General features: G+C 52.6%; 1 long non-coding RNA gene across 2 annotated transcripts; it reads right to left on the bottom strand.

Annotated features, from left to right (window-relative positions):
- Nucleotides 1-11,144: 11,144 nt before the first annotated feature.
- Nucleotides 11,145-25,850, bottom strand: LOC115252976 (uncharacterized). Of its 2 annotated transcripts, XR_003891273.1 has the most exons (3): nt 23,700-25,850; nt 23,425-23,596; nt 11,145-11,253 (listed from the first exon to the last, which is right to left on the bottom strand). It is a non-coding gene; the product is annotated as an uncharacterized lncRNA (long non-coding RNA). The 2 variants fall into 2 exon arrangements; XR_003891271.1 differs by having other exon boundaries at nt 23,425-25,850.
- Nucleotides 25,851-26,003: the final 153 nt, after the last annotated feature.

Genomic DNA, 26,003 nt, shown 5'->3' with positions numbered 1-26,003 from the left:
GTTGGAGTCAAATGAAAAATGAATCCTGCCTGTGGCCGTCGTTTCAGCCTCAATTCACGGAGGAGCGACTCCGACGTGTAAACACGGATCAACGACGGAGGCTGACCTCACGAATTCCTCCGTCTCTCCTGGTTGGCGAGGACCTCGTCCACGTTCCTGTGCTGTCGTTCCCTTTCTGTGGCTGGAATGAGGTCTGGGATCCCGAGGCAGGCGTGCCCTCAGTAACTAGGAAGTGCGCTGTTGGGAATACAGCAATGACAACGATAACCAACACGGATAATCGCCCCCGCAGCTGCCCGTGACCTCTGACCCCTGCGTGAGGCGCTGAAAGCAAAGAGAGTGAAAATAGCCCCACTCTGTCGCACTGCCGCCGCTCCCGCGTAGCGAGAGGTTAAACTCCTGCCTACAGTCGCTCATTATGGAATTCCACGTGCAGGTCGGCCGGCGTGAGCGTCTGTAGGTGTGTGTTGGAGCGCCGGGGGAGGCGGGGGCTCTTGGCCGGTGTCAAAAGCACTTAAATCATCACACATGGGAGGAAAGCGGCACTTACAGCACATAAATGTCAGAATGAGTCGGTCCATGGAAGCCTGCAGAAGATCTAGTGTGTGTGTGTGTGTGTTCATATGACATAGTGAGGACCGGTGAGGAGTGTTAGACTGCCCAAGCTCATGTAAACGGGAGTGTGTGTGTGTGTGTGTGTGCTCTGCCAGTGACAGATATTCTAGTTGTTCAGGACATCCTTTGGATAAAAGATTGGTTAAAAACGCCAACGGACTTCGACTCTTCACCAGACGTACGATGCCCCCCCCCCTCGCACTGACAGGTGATGATTAAAGGCTGACCTTACGCTTAATTAGTGGCAGTGGGGAGATTTTGGTGCTCGGCTATGAATCATGGGAGGAGAAAAGCAGCCACCAGGGAAATGTTACCGAAGTGATTAGGCTGTAAATCAATAGTGCTGCTGACCTGCGAGCGGAGCGGCGGCGTCGCACGCGCGCAGCAAACCCACTCCTGCTCATCGGATCTATACTTTATGATTATCCGAGTTCATTCGTTCAGAAGTCAGCACAACACACAGCGTCTGTGTTGATGTTGCACTCATGTTGCCCCCCCAACACCAGATGAAACAACTCATTTGATGCTAGCAACTCTGCCCCCCCCCCCACACACACACTCAATAAATGAGCCCAAACGTGAAGCTGCGGCTTCATCCAACTTCCCCAAAAGCCTCTCATATGTGGCCGAGGTGAGGAGGCTCATTAGTTATTGAGGAGGGGGAATCGATAGCTGGAGGGCTCCATCACGGCACACAGCCTGATTATTGCTAACTGCGTCTCGTCTGGCTGCTAACGTGTTAACACGGAGCAGCATGACAACGCCACAGTCTCCGGAACGCCAGGACTGAAAGGTTGAACCACAACGGAAAATAACTTTTTGATTCACAATCACTGGAATCAACTCCAAAGTCTTTAAGTGAGCTAAACGTTCCAGCTAGCTGCTAGCCATAGAACATCTGCGCAGTGTGTTTATATAAAGTGTAAATGTCATGAACATTGTTTTTATTAATGTTAGATTCTATTATAAAAACCCCGGCTGTAACGATTCCCTGCTGCACTGTTACTAGCATCAGCAACATTTACCAGAAGCTAATTAAACGTAGCTGAATGCTAAAGACGTTTTGACCCCTTTGTTGCTCAAATGGCTCCATGAGGTCAAACACCAGTTTTTTTCATTTGTAACCGTCACCAGGAAGCGTGAGAATCCCCTCAGACGTCAGATGCTAACGTTCACGATAGCTTAGCGTGAAACACTCTGCAGACGTTTTAGCCCAAAGTAAAAGGGATCGTGGTTTTTAAATTAAGACATTTGCACCACGGCGACAACGTCCAGATCAATCAAACAAAAAATGCTAATGCTCCTATTGCTCGTAACACACACACGCACACACACACGCACACACACGCACACACACACACGCACATACACACACGGGCCTCCAGCTCTAATTGAGTCTATTGAGCAGAACAGCATGATTTCTCGTAGCTTCAGCAATAATTGGGTTCTGTGCCCTTCCTCCTGACATGAAACACATTTTATGGTCCAATTTAAAAACACACAGCAGCATAATTATGGAGGGAAGAGCGGATCGGTGACAGGACAGGATGAAATGTCCTCTCCATTCTGCTGGAACTCATCTGTCTGAGGAGAGTGTGAGAGTCCCACTGTGTCACGTACAAGTGCGGGTCGTCCACAAGTGGTTCCTGTGGAGGGGGGGGGGGGCTCGGAATAATGATTAGAACATATGCTGCTAACTCACTGCTAATGACCGATTTACCAGTTGCTGTTTTGACCCACGTAAATGTTCAGATGCAGGTGAGCCCAGATGTTTGGCAGATTTGTGTGCACATTAATAAACAGCCAATACAGATGTTCACACACACACACACACACACACACACACACACACACATTGCCGATATCCTCTGGGATTTCTGTGTGGTTGTGAGATCAATAGCTAGTCCGCATCAGGTTCCGCCTCCATTTGCTTTGTCCTGTGTTTTCACTGCCTGGTAGTAAAAGTGCAATAAAGAGTCCCACTCTAACGTTGCCGGGCCGACGGTCACATTTGTCCTATCATTTCTTTGTTTTATATTCTTTTGTTGTTGGTTTTTTTTTTGCGTTTTCAGGCCCTGGGGCTGATGACTTTTGTTTGGTTTTTTGGCTAATCGAGGTTAAGTTGCCTGTCTTAGATTTCAGCTTTTGTAGTTTGTACATCCACTCTTCTGGTTGGGATAACTTGGTTATTTTCCTGTAGTTTAGTGCCCCCCCCCCCCCATCCCAGGGTGTCTTCAAGCCCGTTGCAAAATAAAGGTTACAAAAAGACGTTCTCTCACAAAAATAATCCAATTTCAAGGTAGAAATGACGTTTGCTTGTTTGTTAAGTGCCCGTTTCAGGATAAAATGGGCTCATTTAATGATACGTTTACTGTTGTTGACAATTTCCAGCAAAATATGTTTTTAATTGACTAAATTTGTGGTGATTTGGGTCAAATTTGACTGTTAAAGTTCTACTGGTGTTTTTAATGTTTGGATTGAGCAGTTTAGAGCCGTTTCCGGAGCAACGCTAGCCTTTTAAAAAGGTTCATTGCTGTTTGATTACATCTCCCCGGGCAGCTCAGCGCTACGTTAGCTGTAATAATTCAGCGCTTGTCCATTAGCGGGACATAGCTTCCTCTAAACGACACGCCTCTGTCTAAAACCATGTCCGAGCCTCGTGAAGGCCTCACATTCAGAGCGCGGGTGATTATGACAGTTATTGAAGCCGTATGGCCTGAAAACTGGGCCTGCTAATGCTCTCAGTTATTCAGAACCGCTGCGGTCGCGTCTGGTTTCTCTCAGCTTTTAATCAATCCACGTCATGATCCACCCCAGGAACAGGGGGCGGCTCGGAATCCCAGCCGGCCCGGCAGCATTGGAGGAGAAGCTCTTTAATTGGATCCACCGCCGACGTCACCTTTGCTGCTAGCATAAAAGCGTTAGCCGTCACGGCGGCTTTGTGAGCGACGAGTGTCGAACATTTGGGCCTTTTTATTTTTTAATTGGTTTGTGTTCAGACCAGCAGAATCGATGAATTAAAGGTGGTTGAAGCTGCTCGGAATGAAGCCGTTGAGAGATTATTAACGTTTGAGTCTGGATTTCATTGATTCTGGCCAACAGCAAGGCTGGAAAAGCAGAAGCAAAGTTCATCAAACCTGGAAAAAACAAAAAGATACTCGGACACTTTCTGAGCTTCCAGGTCTCAGCAGCTCCTGAAGTGTGTGAGACCCCCCCCCCCCCCCCCCCCCCCACACACACACACTGGTGAACACAGTCAGTGTTTACACCATTTGGCCCGATTCGCATCCGGAATCGAGCTTGATTTGTATCCCGTGCGACGCTGCACTTGCGAAATTCCTCTTCTTGCGCTCTGGAATATCAAACAAAGTGGAGTCGGCCCCTCGGAGCCTGGAATACAAATCTGACGGCAGCCTTGAGATGTGTTGGGAACGCCTGTTTGGCCCTCCAGAGAGCGACGGAACAGAGAGGCAATAACAGGTCAGATTTCCCCAAAGGTTCCGACATCGGCAGCAAAATTAATTGCACTATTCCGGAGATGAATAAAAGCATTTGTGTTGTGATTAAGCGTCCCCCCCCCCTCCCCCCCAAGCCTGAACCAACATTAAATAAGCCCACGGCAGCGCCCGTCTGAGGGACTCCACTTCCACGGAGCCTGGAACACATTCCCTATCCCCCAGCAACACGTACGCACGGCAACGTGAACCACAGGACAAACGCCGACCTGTCATCCATCAAGAAACGGGAGCAATAACGCTGGGAACGGCCTGCGGATCTCCCGGAGAGGCCATCAGCCAACGGGCTGCGATAAGAGGAACGCCGCCATGACACGGAGCGCCAGATCTGACGGCCTGTCAGCGCCGATGGAGCCGTCGCCTGATTTTAATCGCCACCTCGGGTCGTCGAGGGGCTGCGCACATTCTGGCATCTGGGAGCAATAAGGCGCAGGAGGGGGGAGATAACGCTCCGAGGAGGGGCGGCGCATCGGTACCAACACGGGTCCGACGTTTACCTTCGATTTGTCTGTGCCTGCCGATCCATCCGGGGAATGTTGGGAACCAAAACGATGTAATTAAATGCGGAAAATCGGAGCCGGCGAGGTGAGTCATCTCCTCCATGAGCTGTCAGGAAGTTTGAGTCTGAACAGCGGTTTTTCTCCCCGTGTTTAAAGCTGTTTGGATTCGGAATGCTGTGTTTTCAGCGTCTGGCATCATCTTACCTGGATCAGTGTCAAATCCCGGGAGCCTGGGAGATTTACTTTTCTCCGGCCCTTTGGCTGCGCACACGGCCGCACGTTTCATTGCTCTGGTCAGCTTTTCTCCACCAGCCGGCGGCCGGATCATCTGCCAGCGGCGAGTTTTCCCTGTTTATGCTAAGCTAATCTCTCCCACAAACACGCGCCCGCTTTTCCACGTTTTCGGGCAGTTTGGGAGCGTCAATGTGCGAAAGTGGATCGGGGGAGGGCCCGTCAGACGGAGCTCTAGGGGCTTTATTAAACAGACGTGCGATGCTAAGGTATGCTAAAGGAGTTAGCAGGAGGAATGTCTGGAGGAACCTCTCAGGGAATACTACATCAAAGGCCAGAAACCGTCGGTTTTCCAGCTTCTACTTTTGGAATCCTGCGATTACCCAGACAGGCAGCTGACTTTGACCCTGAATTATCGGGTTGGTGTCGACCCCGGGTCCTCGCTCACATTTGGCTTCAATAGACGTGATCATCGAAAACGCTGCTGCAGCCGCAGCTCCTGCCGTGGAGCAGATTCCCACATGAGCTGCGGAAATGTTTGCTTCTGGAATTTGAAGTGTTCGGCTATTAAAATCGGGGGCTTTACGCTAAACACGACAGTGCCTGCACAGCGCACATTAGCGAAGAGGGAATCTTCCTGAACTGCTGGTTATATTCTCCTCCTGGGAAGCGCTCGGCTGGACCACCACGCCAGAGCTTTTCCTTTGTTCTCCAGCCCAGACATTCCAGAACGCTGCAGTAGTTCAGGTTCAGGCTGCTGTTTTAGCATTTGCGTGCTAGCGTCCTCTGGGCCTCCATCAATCCTCACAGGATGGTGCGCGTTTGCCGTGGGAAGCGTCCACGGAGGGTCCTGCGTTCCGTCAGCAGCAGTTCTGGACCCGGACAGCTAACGGCAGCGTTAGCGGACTCGGGCTAACCTTGATGCCTTTAGCGTCGGCGGTGGAGGCACTAAAAGTGGACTTCTGGTTCACACCCCGTGTTTATCTTGAGAACAAGGTCTACTTTACTTTGGCGGGGTTCGTGCACTAAAACCTCGTGGTCGGCGTTGAGGAAACGGCGCCGACGTTTGGGAAAACCAGGGCTCTAAAATTAGACCACTGGCTTTAAGAAATGACGGGTTTGAAAGGGGACGTGAACTCTGGTCACGCGACCCTCCGCTGAACCCCGAGCTCCACCGCCCCCGGCGCTCTTATGGGATTTCTGGATGCTCCATCTGCTCCATCCGTCTGAAACGGGATCAGGGCGTCTGGACAAGGTGTGAGGGTCCGTGACGGACGTGGATATCTGAGGAGGAGCCTGGAAAATCAGACCACCGACCAATTTTCTGCAGTTTTCGGTTGTTTTTCCTGGATCCGCCGCTGTAATTTCCTTCACATGGATGCGTTTAAGGACCTCGGAGAAGAAACACGCTGACATTCGATCCTCTGCTTTCACACACATCTGAATTTAAGATCGGAGGAGGAGCTTCGGCGTTCCGAACACACGCGTCAGCCCTTCGCCTCGCTCCCTCTCCCCCACGACCGACCCTCAGAAGCAGCTTCCAGGCGTCTCTCCGCCTCCCCTGATGTCAGAAACGCCACCGTCGGCGTAACCGGAGACTCCTGTTGAGAGAACGAGCAGGAAAATCAGAGAAATGATGACACGGAGTTCCAAACTGGGGTTTCTGGAATCACATGAACCAGAGAGGTGATGAAAAGTCTAAGTAATGAAGAAGCCCCGCCCCCGGTGGCGGCCCTGACGTGACCACCCTGCCGACCTCGGCGCCCTAAACCCCCCCCCCCCCCGGTGACATTTCCCAGCGTGACTTATGATGTGCGGCGAGACGCCGTCTTTAGCCGCGGCGCTAAACGCCGACGTGGCTCCGATGGCGCCCTGATTGGAACCATGACGGTGGTCTGTGAGAACCTGCGAGCCAAGTGGCGGCACTCCATCCATCAGCGACCTGTCGGGACCCCCCCACTCCATGATTCACGGTGGCCATTTTGTGTCAGAATCTCAACACAAATCAGCTCGACCTGAACAGGAGGTTGAGAGAGGCTCTGAGTGGAGACACAGTCCTCAAATGTGTCACTAGAGTGGGAGAGAAAACAGCCACCTACCCCCCCCCCCCCCAGCTTTACCCTGCTCTCCAGCTGCTGCTGCTGCTCCTCCTGCTGGCCTTTAATAACTCAGAGCTGGGAGACGCGGCGGCCATGTTTGCTTCTTTTATCCGTGCAGTCACATTCAGCCTTAATCTCGTTTGATTTGGCCCAAAGCCAGGGGTGCAGGTTAGCGCTAGGTCAGGCTAAATGCTAACACGCTACACCGCTACTACAGCGAACAACACTGGGAGTTCTGATCTCTGTCCCTTATTTGATTTTGTGACTTCTGAAGTTTCAAGTGGGCACCAGCAGCTCTCTGTAATGGAGAATCACGTCTATAAAAAGCCCCCGGAGTCAAGAGGCCCCCCCCAACGACAACCAGAGCAATTACTGTGTGTTCCAGCACCCTTTTCACAGGAAGTGACTCGCTCGTGAGGCTCATTTGGTTGGCATTAGCATATCCTGTCGCCACCTCCTCGCCTCTCAACTCTTCTTCCTCCGTCATCTTCCATCGGAGGAACGAGAGGAAAACACAGGCAACATGTTTTTGTTTGTGTCCTGTGCGAGTCGCCGCGACCCCGACCTGAGTGGAAGCTGTGATTAAACATCAGATGAAGGGGAGCGCCGCCGCCCACAACTCAGGCAACAAAGCTTTAGTTGAGCAACAGCAGCTGCAAGAATTTGCTGAATCAATGACAGAAGGACGGTGGGTCGCGTCCCTCTCCGGCTAATTTCATGCGACACACAGTCGAACTTTGGGGCAGTTAATTGGATTCAGATCTCAGCAATAATCCTGCGTCAAGTCTCCGCTAATGCTAAAGCGCAGCAGTCGCAGAGGAAACATCTGTGCTGCAGGCGGCACCGCCAGGAGGGGGTCACCCCGGCGTCGACGCCTCGGGGGTGATGTCATCCCGCCCGTCGCAGGAGGCCGCCGTCTGGGAGACACGTCGGTGGCGTCCTGCTGACTCAGCTGGATGTGAAATCTGCGGCGATGCTAACGGTCAGGGCGTTATCGATCGCCGAGGATAAGCTAGCTTGACTGGACGCAGCGGGATTGTCGCTCTCCCATATCTTAGCATCCTCCTGTCCCGATGGTCCTCGTCCCAGCCACATCTGTCCCCCATCAAAGCTCACATCAAAGACGCTGCTCCTCACTTTTGTCACACCGGAACTCCGTTAAAATCGTTGAAGTGAAGACGAACGTTTGCACCATTTTCCTGCCTCTGATCGCGTGAACGGGCCGGTTTCCATCTCCTTCCACGAGGAGGTTCTGCCATTTCATTTCGTAATCATGCTTCTTTATTGCTAAAACTCGTATTTGTTACGCTCCATCTTATTTTGGCGCCTCATGAATAGCCTCCTGATTGTTCTTTTTTCCTCCTTTTGAGAAAAAAAATGGATTTTTTTCCTCTCCTTCTTTCCTAAATCTCTTTAATTCTACCTCCAGTGACCCCAATTCCGAGCCAAAGGAACGCTGATGACGGTGGGATGGTTGATTTCCTCCGCTCACGCACTTCCTCCTCGTGTTCACGGAGCGTGGAGAAGGTCTTTGTTTCCATGGATTCTGTGTTTGTTTGAGGAGGGAACATCTTTGTGTACTTGTTTATGGCGTTCCGGGTTTGCCTGCATCGCGTCTGCGAGGTTCCGTTTTCAAAGGCGGCCTGGAAGAACGTCAGGCAGTAAAACACTCGGAGCGGGAGCGTTTGTTTTCCCTTTTTTTCCAGCCATCCCTGACTCAGAGACATGGCCTCCTCTCCTGTTCTCCACAATAATATTTACTTTCCCACACAAGAAAACGCGTTTGATCGCAGCTTTTGGTCACCGCGACGTCCCCGTCTGGCTCCGCCCCTCCGCCGCGAGGCAGAGCCAACAGGGCCGCGGCTCCTGGACTCAGATGTGGGACTCGGTGCCAACCTTGGCCTCGCTTCTTCCACCAGAAGGCTCTTATTAAGTTCAGCGTTTGGCTTCCCGCAACATTTTCCCGTTTGATCAGCGAGACAGGTCGCCAGTCGCATTAATCCGCCCACATTCAGGAATGTGCAGGAGAGGGAAAAGTTGCACCGAGGGGTCGTTTCTTCAGGTCTGGAGCAAAGAGGGTTGGCAGGGTTTTCCATGTTTCCTCTTTTATGAGGGCCTGGCGTGGACGTTCCTCTCCTCATTGTTTGAAAGTGAATTCCTGCTGCATCCAGCGTTCCCATTGTTCCCGAGGCCTCGTGGTCACCAAGGTCCCGAAGTCCTCCTGCCACCGCGGCCCCGGTGAACCCCTCAGGACTCGTGGAGAAGAGTCACTTCCTGGCAGCTTTGTCTGAGGAGAGCATCCTGTTTACTGCAGCTGGACGGGCTGCAGGAGAACGTGGGGGGGGAGGAACCCCACCTACGGATGGCACCGCTCACGCTCCAATCTGGGACATTTGGAGGCCGAAGGAAGCAGGAATGTTAACAGACCGATGTCCAAAACTAAACAGTCTGTTTCCTGACGGCTGCTGCGGCCTCGGCTCTCAGACCAGGAGCTTCCCTGTGTTGTTGCTGGACGTTAGCTGCATTTTAGCTTCCATTTCTCCGTCATTCCTCGTATTAACTCGCGGCCTTCATGTTTATTATGGAGCAACTTTTTCCGTTGATGGATCACCTCGTTGAGTGTGTTATAAATCACCACTGTCGTGACCTCTTTGTAATCAGACCCAGAGCTGATCTGCACAAGGTCGGGCTTAAACGACAAGACCATCGAGGTATTTGTCCGACCAGCGGATTGTGCTAAAACGCTGACGGAATGCTGAAACCGGCGTGTTGTGAGAGTTGTGAGTTATTGCTCCGGGGAGAATATGGCTTCCATATGCAGAATCGGGGCGATTCGCAGGCTCGGCACAGGCTCGGCACAGGCTGTTCTAGCGCTGGTTTACGCGGCCTCGTCGCTGCCAAGTCAGGGCTTCGAAGTGGCCGTAAATGTCAGGACAGCCTTCTATCTGGAGCGGAACGCTGTAGCTGGAGTTTCAGGAAGTTAGGGAATACTTTTGACAAGTGTTAAAGACAAATGTCAGGATTTGAAAGACGACGGTTCATCCCACAAGTTGCATGGGCAAAAGTAATAAGAAGGTAAGCTAATCTTATAGTCCTCGCCAGTTAGCTTAGCTGTTAGCGAACACATTTGTAAGCGGGAGAAAGTGCCGAGTCTGAAGGCGCTAAGATTCCCAAATGCTTTGAAGCAAAACAGAAGACCGGTCCCAGTTTTTCCATGGTAGCGCAGTAAGAATCAAGGGTGGATCATGTGTCAGTCTGGGTAATGGTACCACACGCTAATAGTTCTGAGTAAAAATCAGAGCATTCGGTCATTAGCCGCAGGTGGCGCGCGCCCCTTTGACAGGGATTATCCTGCTGGGAACCTGCCGAGACGTAGTGTGAAGAAAGGGCAAGTTTCCCCCGTTATTTTTCATGCCGGCAGAGGTGGAATTAGTCGCCGAGCTCCGAACGGACGGGTGCCCTTTGTCAATGGGTGATTAGCCGCGAGGGCGCTAATACGGCGCCCGAAGAGTCGCGGCTCCTTTCAGAGGGGAGGCGCGTAAAAGTTCGGAAGGTTCACTTTTCTCATCAGGTCGGAGTCGGCTTTGATTTCCTGTGAGAGCGAAGAGTGGCGGTTCTCGGGTGACTGTTCTAAATGTAAATCATGGCTGAGCGGAGTTACACCGACAGGCCGACATCTGTATTTTAATTGGCCCGGGGCCACGTCCCCCCCCCGCGCCTTCCCTCCCCCTTCCAGCCCTCTAGCAACGGGCTAGAAACATTCATTTATAGCCCCCGCTGCAAAGAATACACCCCAGAACAAGGGGCAGGAGCCCGACGCCCACATGGCAACAACAATATTTGGCGGATGAGATCAGCGCTACCATCCCAGCATGGCGAGGAGGCCCCAAAATATTTCGCTTGGCCACTCGCTGAGCGTTCCTGCGCCCTTTCCCTGCACGCGTTTGTTTTGACTTCAGCTAGCTTATTTTCACTGCGGGGTCTTTGGCCATGTGCTGCTAATTGTGAGGGGATCCTGACAGGACGGCGATTCTGAAGGGAAAGGATTATTCCAGAAGAACCAGGGTGGTCGCCACGGCTAAAGGGTAACAGGTTGGTAAGCTCAACGCGACGTTAGCTAACGGAGACAGACAGGAAGTTCCCTGATCCGGAAGGGACACAGCTGAGACCTCGGATGGATTCATGGATAATGGGTTTATTGTACGAGCTAATTGTTCCAGGATCTTGGCCATTTGGAGGGAGAAGGATTAGCCTGATCGGAGTGTCCCTCCGGTGGAATGTGTGGCAGGAGTTCTGTGGAGGAAAAACAAGAGGAGGTAGGTATGAGTGGAGCGTCTGGGAAAATGGGAATTCTCGCTCCTGCAGCAACATTTCCCAAAAGCCCAACAGAACAGGTGGAGAGAAAAGGCCCGGGGCCATAATTGGACTGTGGATTTTCTTTTATTGTCGGACTTTCTTTTATTTATTTCCCTGAAGAATTTTTCCCCTCCTTCCTCCGATCTGCCATTTGCCAGAGGATTTACATCCCGGTATTGAGTACACCCAAAGAGCCACTCAGCGGAATAAGTCCATTACTCACTCAATTACCGGAACAGCGCGGCCTGCTGGGTCGGCTTTGGAGAAGCAGCAAGGCAGGTCTTGCGGCGACTGCAAGGTTTTAGCATGTCAACGTAGCGTTTGGCTAAATTTGGCTGGGCGTCTTTCCCCTCCTCACTCAGAAGTGGTGCGGACCGTGTACTTAGGCTGCTTTGATGGCCAGCCCACATAGGTTATTCCTCATTTAACCGCGCAGCTACGTAGCTCTGCGGCGTTGAATATTAGCATACGTGCCCTTCCCAAGATATTCTGTTGTTTTTAGCTGTATGTACGTTACTCCTTTAATTACAGAAGGGAAATTGTGATTTATTACAGAGTGCAGCATGCTCCCCCCCCCCCAGGGGCAAACGTGAACAGCTTGGCACCGTTGCTGACTGCGAACGCAGAGTTAGCTAGCGCAGCACGACAACACGCAGGGAACAATCGCTGGTGAAATTGTTCGCCGCGCGCGGGAATTCTCAGAGGAAGGACGCACACGCTTATCTGCTCCAGCCCTCCAATCCCATTGTTTATTACAACAGCGCAGCGTGTAAGCTAGCAGCGCTTTTCATCTTCGTATCATATAGCCGGGACTTCCTGTCTTTGTTGAGCCCTGTGATATTTGTGGAGCCTGAGAGGAGATGAAATATTAGCATCTGGAGGCACCGACAGGCAGGAAGGAAAGGAGAGAAAGTGTGAAGGAAGAAAGGAAGTGAGTGCGTGTGCACGTTGTCACGTGCAACATAAATCACAGACACAAAGATAATAGAAAATGACACCCCCTCCCTCCCCAGCATCTCCTAAATCAAGCGGCTGCCTCGTCAGTCTGTCGGCTAATTGCAGCAGTGCTGATCAGGTGGTTCCGCAGCAGCTTAAGGAAAACAGACCGCCGTCGTCTGTGGACCCGTTTGGTTTCTGTGGAACCAGCAGAGGTTTGGAGCCCAGCTCACAGCGCCAACGTGGGAGGAGAAACCTGAACCACCTTTAATCAGGCGTACAAACAGGACGGACCGACTGTGTAATCCACACTCATGGTTCTGACCGGTTCATTAAATTAAATTAACTGTAAACATTGAAACGGTGGCTGTAGCACACCGCGTTAGCCTTTATCTCAACCTTAAAGAACCAGGTTGTTGATTCAGTGAGCAGGAAAGCTGCCAAAACATCCAAAAGACAAAGCCAACCTCAATGCTAGGGCGTTTTGGCTAAAGCCTCATTATCTTTTGTTGCACGATGTGACGTGTAATTCATCGCTAATCTGTTGTTGCATCCCCCTGAACTCACATTTCCTACTGTTTGTGAAGACAGCACATGAAGCTAGCGCGGCTAACTGAAGCTAGGCTAAAGATTAGCGTGATGTTCAGGCTTCACACACTTAAATAGATTAAAGGAGAGTCGTGATCAACAGTAGACAAACAGACCAACTCGATTCTGGACCTGTGGGGGAACCGGTGCAGAAGAAACCGGCCCAGTCCATGCGGGATGTTCTGTCTGTCGCTGATCCGAGGAACTCTGTAGAACCAAAGTTTTTCTCCGTCTGCTTGGCCACAAACACCAGTTTTCCACAATAAACGTCAGGTTAACGTGAGATGACAGCTGAGGAATCAGGTGGGCCGAGAACAACCTGATGGTTCCTCACTTAAAAACCGTTTTACCGTCTAATCACAACAATTCAGTTTTTCAGGGAACGTCAGACATCCTCAGATCCGTCTTCCTGAAAATGTCTAAATTTCAGCAGCTATAAACTCAGACGGAAGAGATGAGTACGTCTAAAACTGCCTCGCCAGCAGGAACGTGCGGAAGCTAACACACTGTTAGCCGACCACCGCAGAAGAGCTGATAGAGGAACCTGAGACAGGAAGGTGGGGAGACTCCGAGCTCATCGGCAGGTCCCTGAAGGCACCGCGGGCCAATGAATCTGTCATTGGTTCCAAAGCGTTCCCTCCAAGGATCCAGCAGGTGAGCACAAACGAGCCGGAGTTAGAGGTCCAGAGGGAGAAGACGGAGCTGTAACTCGTCTTTCCCTGATGAGCCTGCTGGACGACCCCTCAGGAGGACACGTCCCAGCTGCACCTACACCGCTGCGCCTGCGGGGGCAGCATTGGCTATTAGCGAGTGACGCTAATGAATCCCAGCACAACAATGAAGAATCAGCCCAGAACCAGGATCCGGCCGCCCCGTCGGTGCTGCAACTGTTTCAGGGAGAATCCGAACAAACTTGACATTTCCTGCCAACCGTTTCTCTCCAAATCACCTGCTGTAAACCCAATTGACACGTCCAGACGTCTCTTATATAGATGTGACCTTTCCGGGGGAATTTGTTGCACCGCCGCGGCTCCCCGGGGATTGATTGGACCTGCTGGCTGTAATAAGTGGAGAGTTGGAAGGATTCACGGGTGAACGGCACATGAAGGACTCTCAAATGAAAATCCGGGGATGGCGGGCGGCCAGGAACATTAGCGCCGGCCGCGCTCACCTTTAACACACACACGTAAATAAGCCTGAAAAGGGGGAGAAGACGATCGTCCTCCTTGCTGAAGGCAGAACAAAGCAGCGGGAAGATGGCTTTGATGTCCTCCGACTCGGGAAATGATGCCGCGAATCAAAGTCTTCCAAAGGAAAGGAAAGATAAAAGCTGGTAAATAACGGATGTGTGTCCAAGATGTCGACATCTTAAAGAATATTTAGACTCACCCAGTTTTGTCAACTCCTTGATTAGAAACATGAAAGCTGCCAGTTGGAAATATGACATTTCCCAGTGAGCTGAGCGAGTGCTAACGAGGGAGCTAACGGACTAGCATGGAGGAGCTGCACAGCTACAAGTAGCATCTGAAACAAATCAGGACGTATGATGGAGGGCAGAGATGCATGCTGGGAAATGTCCCGGGCTGTGACCTGCGGTCAGATTGGGATTGTAGCTTTTATGCTAATGTGAGACAGGAAAATCTTGTACTTCCGGAAGAGAATCAACACAGAGGAATAAAATATCTCGCAAGACGATGAAGGCAGAAATTTTCAGATTCGGAAGCTGGAAATGCTAAACAGATTCGGGACGCCAACCGAGAGGTGAGATAAATCAGAGGCAGCGCGGCAGCGGTGTGTGGGCACAGGCGGGAGCGCACGAGGTGGAGTGCACGCGTGCTTTTAGCTTCAGCTGTGATGACGGGAGTCAGGACGGAGGTGTCTCAGAGACGCCAGGACGTCTCCTTCCTTACTCCTGGCGTCCCCTTCAGTGCTCAGCTGGGGGGTTCCAAGGCTTCTTCTTCCTCAGTTAAAAATCATCATTTTGAAATAAGCGCCTTGTCATGCTAACCTCTTTAGCTCCTCATCACCTCAGAATGTCAGAATGTGGCGCTTCCACCCTCCGGCGCCGTAGCGGCTCGGTTTGATCAGTTCTGGCACCCAGGACAGCAAACCCGGGACCCTCTGAGCCCGGTGGCACCGTCAGAACAGCATCAATCATTTCATGGCGCAGATGCCGGAGCGGCGCCGTTATCAACGTCACCGACGCCGCGCCTGTTAGCGGACCGGATGCTAATCGCTTTGGCAACAGGCCACTCGTTCTGGCGGCTTCTACGAGCGAGACGCTCGGAACCAGAACTAAAACGTGGTTGATTAGGGAAAAAAGAATCCAGAACCCAGGCAGCGCGACCCCGCCGCCTCTCTGCAGGATGTAGGAGGTTAATGGCTGGTTCAGGGTCTGACCTTCCAAGTGTCTGAGTCAGCAGGAACTCCTCCGCGCTGACCTCTGCCTTCCTGCCGACTCCTTCCCGTTTTTCTTTGGCTCAGGCGGAGGCGGGGGGGTCAGCGGTTCAGGGGCCGTCTCTGATCCCAGATGAAACGACGCTCCCACATCCGGAAACCGTCCCGTCCCCCCGGTCCGAGTCATAAACCCGCGATCCCGCTGCTGCCGAGCACATGGCTGCGCAACTCTGAGGTGCCTCTGAGTGTTTATGCAAGTTAGCATCCAGCGGCTAACGTTTGCCCTCCAACCTCGGAGCATTCTGCTCTAGCACCGCGGTGTTTTCAGAACATCCTGCGGCGTGCACCAAAGACGCCTGAGGTCAGTTTTCCTGACCTTTGACCCCGTGGCACAGGCGCCGTGCGGCGCTCCGTCTCTGTTTATTTGGTTGTGGAACCTCTTTGTGTCCAGACAGGCCCCGCCCACTTCTGTCCCCGCTGTGATGATACAGCAAACGACTTCCTGTCATGTGAGACCGATGAGGCCGCAGCACCAAGCAGAGGTTCTCTGCCCCGATAGCGACCCGGCACACGTGCTCGCCGTTGCCTCTTCCAGAGATGGTGTTCCAGGCCTCACCCCTGGGGAGATGGGGGGGGGGGGCGGGGGAGGATCTGTTACACGCTTGTGGCTTTTACTGTAAAACGTCTCTTTCTCGCCCGGCCGTGTGTCAGGCAGGTCTGGGGTTTATTGCCAGCTGACGCGTCCTGTAAAAGCAAGACTGCGGAATTGGCTGTTAGCGGGGTGTTTATGGCTTTAGCGTGTCCTGTAAAATCCCTCACTTTTAAGTTGCATCATTAGCCTCAACTCGCTCCGACGTTCTTCCTCACGACCCCTTTAGATCTGGATCCACAGACGCTTCCTCATCATCAGCTGAGTGAGGAATGGCGGCTTGTTGCTGCCTCCCTTAGCGGATATTAGCATGCTAACGCTCGTCAAATCGACTTCTCAGGAGGCTGTTCCACAACATCACAACAACAACAACCCTTCAGAGGGCTGGTTGTCATGGCAACGTTGTGGGGAAACTGCTATGACATGAGAGCCACCGTGTTTTACTGGACACTGAAGCTTCCCGCAGCTCGGAGTTTTATAGGTAATTAGCCTAAAAATGGTAAAAGCTTAAGTTGACTCGGTGGCGGCAAAATGATCCGATTCATCGTGAAAGTTTTCTCCTGCGGCCGAGTGAGAAGATTAAAAGATAAAAAAAATGTCCCAAATGCAAAAATGGCCTTAAAATCCAGGAAGAGCCACGTTAGCCGCAGCCCTCCATTAGCAGACGTCTGAATGAGCAGGAAAAGGTGGGAAAATAACGAGTGTAGCCGAGTCCATCACGGCTGCACGTGAAGAGGCCGCGGCCGCGTCGGTGATTCATCCACATCTCATATTTCTGCCTCCATCCACAGGCCCGACATCAGAGGGGAGCCGCATTAATGGACCGCAGGAGGATCACGGCGTGATTTAATGCCGACTGAACCGGCTCAAATGAAGCTCTAATGGTTCCTGTTCAAGAGGGGGAAAGAGCTGATGGATGTGCAGATTCTCTGCAGCTGCAGGTACCAGCGAGGACGAGTTCAGGGGGCAACGGAACCTCCCTCCCTCCCTCGCGTATCCACCGTTTAGAGATCCAGAAACTAGCGGAGCTCCTGTGAAACCTGTCGGCCCAGCCAGATGTTCTTCATGCTGCATGTTCACGTATCAGGATGGAAGCGTTGAAAGGAATTCCTTTTAATCTCTGAAATAATACAAACGGCGTCTGCGAGGCAGATGATGCCGACGGGATTCTTCGCTCCTCGCGGGCCGACGTTGAGAAGCTCGGAATTTTCCTATTTTTGTTGGGGGGGACGGACGACGGGTTTGACTTTGATCATCTGAAGCGTCTGCCAGCGAGAACGTCATCGCGGCTCACTTTTCGCAGCGCTAAATCCGTCGGAGTTCACGCTAACGTTCCCGCTAACGTTCCCGCAGGTCCGATATAAAACATGTGTAGCACAGCGATGGTGAGGAGGCCACGCCGCGTCGCAAATGCTGCGTTCCTTCTGTTGTCCTTGACCACCAGGGTCAAAGTTGGATGGGTTTGATCGTTTAATCATCAAATCAGAAGGGAAGGTATGTTGCTAACATTAGCATTTAGCTAAACGTTTTCAAACAGTAGAGCAGAGTCTGAGCCGTCACACTAATGAAATCAGAAAGAGGCGGGAAATCTGAAAAATGTGAAGTAGATTGTCCAAAATGTCCGGATGTTTACCTCTACACCTTCAGCCCACTTTGCACTGACGCAGCGAGTGTGCTAAAATTAGCACACTAGCCGGAGGGGGCCGTGTGGCGTAGCTGTCACTGCGCGCTGGACTAAATCCCCCACCTGAGTGGATGCTCGACACGGTCGGAAACTCAGTCGGCCCTCGGCTGTCAGAGGAAGACGACTGGCTGCTTTTCAAAGGCCGCCGTTTCTATAAATATCGCGTTTGGCGTTCGATTTTAACATTTGAAGCGTCGGAGCGTGGCGAGACGGCGTCAGCGCAAATGAGGGAGCCGCCTCGTGATCCGGCACCGACGGCTCTTCATCTCGACCACGGCGGATTGAGACGGGACGTCGACCGGCTGCAGGTTTTCTCTCATCGGCGTTGCTGCTAGCACGCTAACGCTACCGACCTCATCACCATACGACGAGCTCGGCTAGCTGCGGTGCCACGTAGGAACAGAGCTACATCAGCTACCTTGTGCTGCGTCTTTGACCCGGAACACCTTTCACTCCAGGAGGGCTCCGTTATTGTCTGGGCAGCATTAACACGCCGGCCTCCGCTGACATGGATCGGCCCGCCGCCCCGTCCATGACCTCACCATCGACGGGCCGACACCTTCCTCGCATCGCCCTCACATCAGCCTTGCTTCTGCAGTAGCCTCCTCACTTGTTTGGAGGCGGAGCTCCACCCGCCTTGGCGCCTTGTTCCCCGATCCATCAAGGAGGCCGAGCTAGCTCAGGGGTCGCGTTTGACCCGAGCTAAAGCAGGGAACACGGAACTAAAGCCTCGGGACGTGTGTGGGAAAGACGCCGGTGGAGCACATTTGATTATTTTTTTTAGCGACGCCGATTTAAATGTTCCCGTCGACCAACCGTGTCCTTCGTGGGGACGCCGACAAGTGCAGAGACGTCCTGTGGGAGGTTCTCTGTTCGAAACCATTAGCATTAGCACAGTAGCATGTGGGCTAATAATGCTGAAGACAATTGGGATGACAGTTGGACTCCTGGAGGACAGGACAATCCAGCAGGACAGGCAGCAGTGGGGGACACGGAGGACACGGAGGACACGGAGGACATGGAGACGAGGCCGTGACGCCGCCACAGACGGACGGACGGACGGACACGCGTGTCAACAGCTTCACCTCAAGTGTTTTTCAAACAGCAAAGTGTGAATCTGGAGCACGTTTCTGTGCACGTTTGGGTGAGAACGCGTGACGGAGGCCTGGATGTTTTCATTGGGTCCAGACCTCCGTGCTGAGCTTCTGCAGACGGTTGCTACTTAAAACGCAATCATAGCGGCTAATTTGGAGCATGTGGCGCTAATAAAGTCTGATTTCTTGCACATCTGCAGAAACAGTTCAGCAGCTCAGAAGCTCATGGGTTGAAATTTGTGGTTTGGACCAACGTTTACTGGGTTTACTGGGTTTACTGGGTGGGGGCTGTGCCTGGTACCAGTCGGACGCCGGCACCGCCCCCTCCCCTCCCCCTCAAACACACGATAACACGCTCTCACGTATGTGTGATGCTGCTACTTTAGTCCCGTTGCTGTGCAGGCGGGGGGGGCCTCCCCGGCCCCCCTGTCGGCCCCCTGCACATCAGCTCTCAGGCGGATGAATGCAGACAGGAGGAGACGCAGCAGGGCGTCCACACGCAGGCGTCCACCCCGCGGCGGCGGTATTCCGACCATATGTGGCGTTCCACATCCGCAGGTTTGTTGCCCAGATGCATCGAAAGTGCCTCCAGACTCCGAAGTAGCAACAATAAAGTGGTGAAAGGGCAGTAAAACGTCCTCCAGAAGCTCGTTTGTCCTCCTGATGCAGGTTAAAGTGCCCTCACGGTGCCCTCTGTGCCCCCCCCTGTGCCCCCCCCATCACCCCGCATTCCTGTTGGTTTCTCCTGTCGTCCGTGATGAGAACAGTGAAAAAGAGAATCTCCCTGATCTGAAACAGCAAATATGGAATCAGCCGTGTTGTGGGGGGGGGGGGGGGGGGGGGGGCACGTCTCGATCACTCAGCTGCAGGCTCCACACCAGGTTCTCCCTCCTGCGGGGCGATGTTGCCCTCCCCCCCCCGCCGTGCATGTGGCAGACGCCATATTGGATGTCTTCTTCTCACACGTCAGACCCAGAGGTCGCCGCCACGGCGTTCCCCGGAGCAGCTGCCGAGGCGTCGTCGGCGTAGCCGACTGGAACAAGACGGTGGAGTTCCGGGGAGAGTTCCGCCACCTCCAGAGGCGTGAACGCTACACGCCGTCGAGCAAAGCAGGCGGCGTTGGCGCTGAATATTAATGGTTTATTTATGTCGAGAAAGCGTGGCGGACGTGCCGGCGCTCCGGCGGACAGGTTAGCATGCTAAAATATGTACATACTAAAACATTCAGGCATTTCCGTCCCGGTGCTGCTCTGGGCCTGAGAGGACGACTTGGATCCGCTCCAATAATCGGAGTTCCATCCCAGTATTTCCAGCCTGGCTGTACCGGGCCTGCAGGGTGAATCACCCCATTATGGAGCGTTGGAGAATCATTACCTGATTCCTGTCAAACCTCGCAGGGAGCCTGTGATCACCGGAGCCGCAGCGCCGCCGCCAACGAGGACCTTCGGTTTCATCGGGCGACAAATGAAGCGACAGCCTGCTGCCGCCGACTTCGCTTTGTTGTCTCAGGTCGATGGGAGGGACGGTGAAATAATCCGGAGGGGGTTTCAGTTCAGGAATAATCGCAGCCCGTCGATGTCCGATGGAGCCAGACTGGATGTAGTTCTGGACCCCGACGTTCCCCGGGGGGGGGGGTCAAAGGAGCTTGGCCTATCAATGTCCCCCCCCGACGCATCGACAGCGTGTCGGCTGCCAGGATAACATCCCAGAATGCAACTCTGAGTGGTCCGAGCGCTTCTCTGGGTGGAGGCTCAAAACAGAATAATGATAATCGTGCACGTGAGTTTCTATGTGTGCACGTGGTGGAGGGAGACGGCGTAATGACAACCAGTTTGGTTCACTTGAAACGGGAAACCCAGGAAACGTGACGGTGCTGGAAAAGGCTCGATTTGCTCTGATCAGGTGACCGTCTGAGGAAGGGGGGGGGCTGTGTGTGTGTGTGTGTGTGTGTGGGGGGGGGGGGGGGGTAAGGGATGGGGGGTTAGGCTGTGAGAAGTTTACCCAAGAAATGAGTTCCGTGAGGGCTGGATGACTGGGAATGAATCACCAGTCATAAGACTCCTCGGAGGTCTTCATTAAACGTGGGTCTGAGGGTCGACCCCGGCCCTGGTGAAACCATCACCGTGGCGACGCTTCCACGGTATTTATCTGATTAAAGAGCAGGCGGGAGCTGCGGTCGCACCAGATTATGAGGTAATACTCCGGCGTTGGCAGCAGCTCTTCAGCAGCGCTTAAGCACAATTTGGAGCCACTTTGACTCGATTATCTCAATTTTCTGCCATTTCAGACTCACGCCTCTTTCTTTTACTCCACTCTGGAGTTGGGAGCAGATTTATTGACGCCGAAACACTAATCAGTCCTGATCAGCAGCTTAGTTGCTCGGGGGGGGAAAAAAGGGAAAAAAATCAAATAAAGCAGAAATCCAAGTCGAAGCCCCGAAGTCCGAATCCGGTCTGAGAGTTCCCACACGGTGGAGCGGCTGGTGGCGTCACGGCAACGCCGCAGGGAACGCTTCCGTATGAGCGTCACATGCTCCCGTTGGGATGGCTGCTGCAGAAGGATGAGCTTCGTCCCGCTCTTTTCCTGCCAGCGCTCTTCCCGGTTTTAACTCTCATCCTTAACATTTACAGCAGCGTCGTCTGCGTATTATCACCCACAGAACTTTCTGTGGTCCTAAAAGCTCAAAGCCCGGTACTTTTTCACCATTACCAGCGCGGGGAAATAACATGAATCGTCCAGCTAACAGTCCCATTTCAGACAGAGCAACGCTCGTTGCCCTGGCAACCTCTGCCTGTTCCGTCAAGCATTTCTGCCTGAGATGCCTGAGATGACAGAGGTCAGGCTGTAATCTGTGTCCAGAGTGCTTTCTTGAACCTCACAAAGTGAGACTATAAAGGTCGACACTGCGCTACATTAGCCAGCGAGCTACTGACAGGAAAATCATGCGGAAATTTCATTTCTATCACGATCAGGAACACCAGGAACAGTCATCAGCTACGCTGAGAGCGTTCTTACAGCTCATTTCTGTCACGTCTACCAACAGGCCTTTGCTGCCTGATCCCTTCAGCATGTTCCCCGTGCAGCTGCGTGAACAGAAACACGTAATTGTCAGCAGATGTGCAACAGAAACGGGCCGCTCGCGCCACTCCTGCTAGCTCTCCGGCTCTGTGTTTCAGACTCTGGATGGTTCCTGGAGAGCCTCAGATCTGGGGCCTCACTAAACCATGTTTTGGGTCATGACGTGCTTTTTATTTTTTAAAGCAAAACAGAAAAGTTGGGATCTTGTGACCATGGCCGACGCTGCACCGGCTTCTGCTCCAGTGTCAAAAAAGAGCATTTGCCTCATTTTCCGGTCAGAGCGACGAAGGCGGAAACAAAAAACGGCAGCTATGGCACCAATTTAAATGTGTGGACACGGGCACCATTAGCAGTGCTGCTAATGGAAGCTAAAGCCTTGGAAGTTTACCCAAAGTCACGGTATTGACCGAGTACATTAGCGCTAAAAATGTCAATGTATTCATGGCAACCTTTAAATGAAGCTCAGATCCCTTCAAAGTGTCAGAAACCTGCCGAGTCAGCAGCTTCGCCATCTGTTCTGACCCGGTCGCAGCGTTAGCGTTCCGTTTCAGTTGCTGAAGATCAGGCCGACGCCCCCACCCGCTGACGGGCCTTCCTTCGCTCCCCCTCTTCCATCCATCAATTAGCCGCCGTATTTGCATATTCATCCTGTTTGCACGGGCGAAGACTAATTCTCGTTGTCGGAGCGCAGCTGTCGGAGTGGATTAGCCAAGTCTCACGCGTCGCCGGCTCATCGTCCACGTCAGTCAGAGCGAAAACACACCGTAATCACCGTCATCTTCCCGGATGGAGCGTCGGGCGTCGGCGGGATTCTGCGGAAGTGCGGAGCCCGCCGGAGGTACTTCCTGTTTGTTTGCGCGCTGATCGGCGCCGCGCTGGACCACCGCCAGGGTAAACATGAAAACGTTGTGCCCGACGGTCGCTAGCAGCCTCCCGCACGCTAGTTCTGGCTAAGGGGCTCGGCGCCATCGGGTGGGATTTTCATCAGGTTCGACTTCCTGTTCCCAATGTGGTGATTGACAGGCGCGTGACTGTGGCGTCCGCCAGCAGCCCGACTCAAGCCTCGGCCGTTTCAGCCCTCTGTCGGGGCGTCTGGCGGACGCCGGCGCGGGTTCTCTCTACCTTCTTATTGCAGCTGTCAGAGCGGCGAGCGTTTAAATAAACACGGCGTTATTGATGCGAGGGGAGGGCCGCGCGCCGCTGTGATTGATGACACGCGTGTCACGGGCAACAGCTTGTGGGTCCAGAGGAGAGACACTTCACACGCCGAAGAACAACACAGATAAACAGTAATGCGAGGGGCCACGGCCCCCGCGGCCCCCTGTTGAAGGCATTTACAGCACCTCCCAGTAAAAGTGACATATTGCAGTTAATTCAGACATGTTTATGTGTAAAAGGGCCTTTTTAAAGTTTGCTGCAGGCCTGGGGGAGACGCGCCTGGAGCTGGCAGCTCTTTTATAGCAGCTTCGTCAAATTGCCTGCGCCTGAAACCCGAAGGGGCGTGGCCAGCAATTAAAGGCGTCACACCTGATTTAATCAATCATTTCTAAAATTAAACGTTTTTTTTTTTAATGGTCTGCTCATTTTTGTGGTCTTCATCCACATTTTCTACCCTTTTTCACCAGTTTGGGGTCTTTAGGTAACAATTACCTTCAGGATCAGGTGTGTTTGAGGTGCCTCACCTGCTCTAACGGGTCGGTCCAGTTAGAGTCAGACCACATGTCTTTAGGAAGCCTCCAGCCTGGTTCACTGGGGAGGAGATGATCTCTGCTGCTCCTCTTTGTCACGTCAGTCCTGAACATCTTTGTTGTCTTGTGGTCGATCTCACATTTCTGAGGCACCAGAAGTTGATGTCTAAGAACAAGGAAACGGGCTCTTCATGAAGCTGATGATATAAAGGGCAGATTCTGAGCTCCCCGGCCCCCCGATGGCTGGTTTTCAGTCACTTCTGAGTTACATTTCTGTTTTCTACACCCCTGTAGACGATCCCTGCAGAATCGGGGACGTTTGGCAAGTTCTCAGAAGCTGCTTTTCTTGGCTGCGCTGAGCTCCAAATGATCCATCGCGAGTCCATCTCACTCCGCCTGTGGAAGCCATCAGAAACGTGTTTCTGCTCCATTCGAATGCGGAACGATGAGCAGCCAAACAGGCTGGTTCACTTTAAGGGTGGGTGGGTGGAAGCTTGCTCAAAGTGGGACTTTGAGGAGGAACTGGGTCATTGTATATGTATAAGATCGCGCTTCCAAAGCCAGTCCTGCTCCAATATTCAGGAAAACCTGCCCTCACATGGAAATCTCAAGTCAGAGCGGAGAGTTTTTCCAATCACCTACCTCAAAACATCAGTTTTTGTGCAAAAAAACGGTTCATTCCAGTCACAAATGTCTTGTTTCCTGCCTCATCCACCAGGGGGCGCCCCTCTTCCCCCAGTTCTGACTCATGTTATTGCAACAAAAGAACCTTTTTTTTTTTTCTTTTTTTTTTATTTCAGCTAAAAAACCTTTAGTGATGCAACATTTGCAATGATTTTCAGAGAACCAACCTAGAGTTGGAGATCTGCGCGGCACCAAATTAGAATCATTGCTTTAACGCTCCGACGTCGACAGATTAACGTTGACATGCAAGTGTTTTTCATCCCCCCCAGCAATATTCCTGTAAACATCCAACTCCCGTGAAAAACACTCATGCACACAGACGTGCAAAGGCTCCGTCCAGGCTAGGCTAACGTCTGCGACGTTACAGGAAAGGGTCTTTCAGGGGATGATGCAATCCCCCTTTGGATTCATTTCCTCTTAGATCTGGGTTTCGGCACCTGCTGGATTATTTTGGGGCGCAGTGGCGTCTCTGTGCTCGCCATCGCTCTCTAATGTCGCACAATTAAGATCTAATCTCCTCAAACGGCTCGCACAGCTAGCGCGCCTGCCCACCGCTGATCCAGATAAGCGGCAGCCTCTCTGCTCCCTGAATCGGAGCACAAAAACCTGCCGCCCCATCTCCTTCCATTACCGACTGCTCCGCAGCAGCCTTTAATCCAACTGCTATCAGGCCTGGAACCGGCAGAAGGTCGACGAGGCCGACAGGAGAAAAGGAAGAGGAAGAAATCCTGCTGTCAGGCTTTCTTTAGCAACTCTCGCCCCCCCTAAAAAGATTTTGCTGCTTTAATAATAAATAATGCATCTGCTTCATTACTCAGCCCAGTTTGAGGTGGACAGAAGAACTTTAGTTCACCTCCCGGGTCATAAATCACGCCGCAGAAGCTGTCAGGAGCGCGACCTTCATGTCCCAACATGCCTGCGCCGGCCCTGGACCGCCGACCGTCGGCTCCTGTTACCAACGCCCGTGCTGGTGCCCATCAGAGCCACGCCGCTCCTCGTCATGATGGGGCTCAGGACGCGTCTGTGAGCTATTTGGCAAAGAGGAGTCCTGTTTGATTTAGGCGGCTCTGGAGGCTCCGAACTGCTCGCAGGGAAACTTTTCCACAAATATCCACCAAGCATTTCCATCAGTGATGTAAAGGTTTAGTTTCTAAAATGTTCCTTATGAAGCAACGCCACGCTCTGGAGCTCAGAGATGCTCCCTCCTTTAGCGTTCCGTGATGGTTTTGGCCTCCAGCTCTCCATCTGGTCCCACATCCCAGAAGCTCGGCTGCATCACTCTCAACTTCCTGTTAGGGCAAACTGGATGATGCTGCTTTTTCCACTGGCAAACCAAAGCTGTGCTCTCACATTTGGCCGGCGTTCCGCAGCAGGAGGGTGTGAGGACTCTGGAGGTTAACCTACACGGAGCTGCTTTATGATGAAACATCAGAATGAGGCTTTTTTAGGATCCAGACAGAACCACAACATCACAGCTGCTCATGACAAATACACAACACTTCCCTCAAACTGGTCCCTGAAGAAGGAAAGGGAATGGGAAAGCACCACAAAGGAACCGACCGATCCCAACGGATGACATCACCGCCACCTCTACGTCGCCTCCTCCTGGCGGATCCCAGTAAAACGGCGTGTAGTTCTCCAGTTTGATCTGGTGATTAACGCAGTAGGCAGCAAACAAACGAGAGCAAAAACACCAATCCTAATTTAGTCCAACAGGTCGCCGACTGCCTGTTAATTTTAGAAATGACACCAGCAGCGATCGCTTTCACATCGACGTTGGAAATGATGCATTTCCTGTAATTTGACTCAGCTGGTTGAGGTATGGACGAGGCAGGGCAGGCATCCAGGAACAATGCATCACGCAACGGGGCTTCTACTGCAGAACTGTA

The sequence above is a fragment of the Takifugu rubripes genome, chromosome 16, assembly GCF_901000725.2.
Source record: "Takifugu rubripes chromosome 16, fTakRub1.2, whole genome shotgun sequence".
NCBI classification, from domain to species: domain Eukaryota; kingdom Metazoa; phylum Chordata; class Actinopteri; order Tetraodontiformes; family Tetraodontidae; genus Takifugu; species Takifugu rubripes.
Note: the sequence above shows the minus strand (reverse complement) of the source record. Positions and strands in the feature narration are given on the sequence as shown.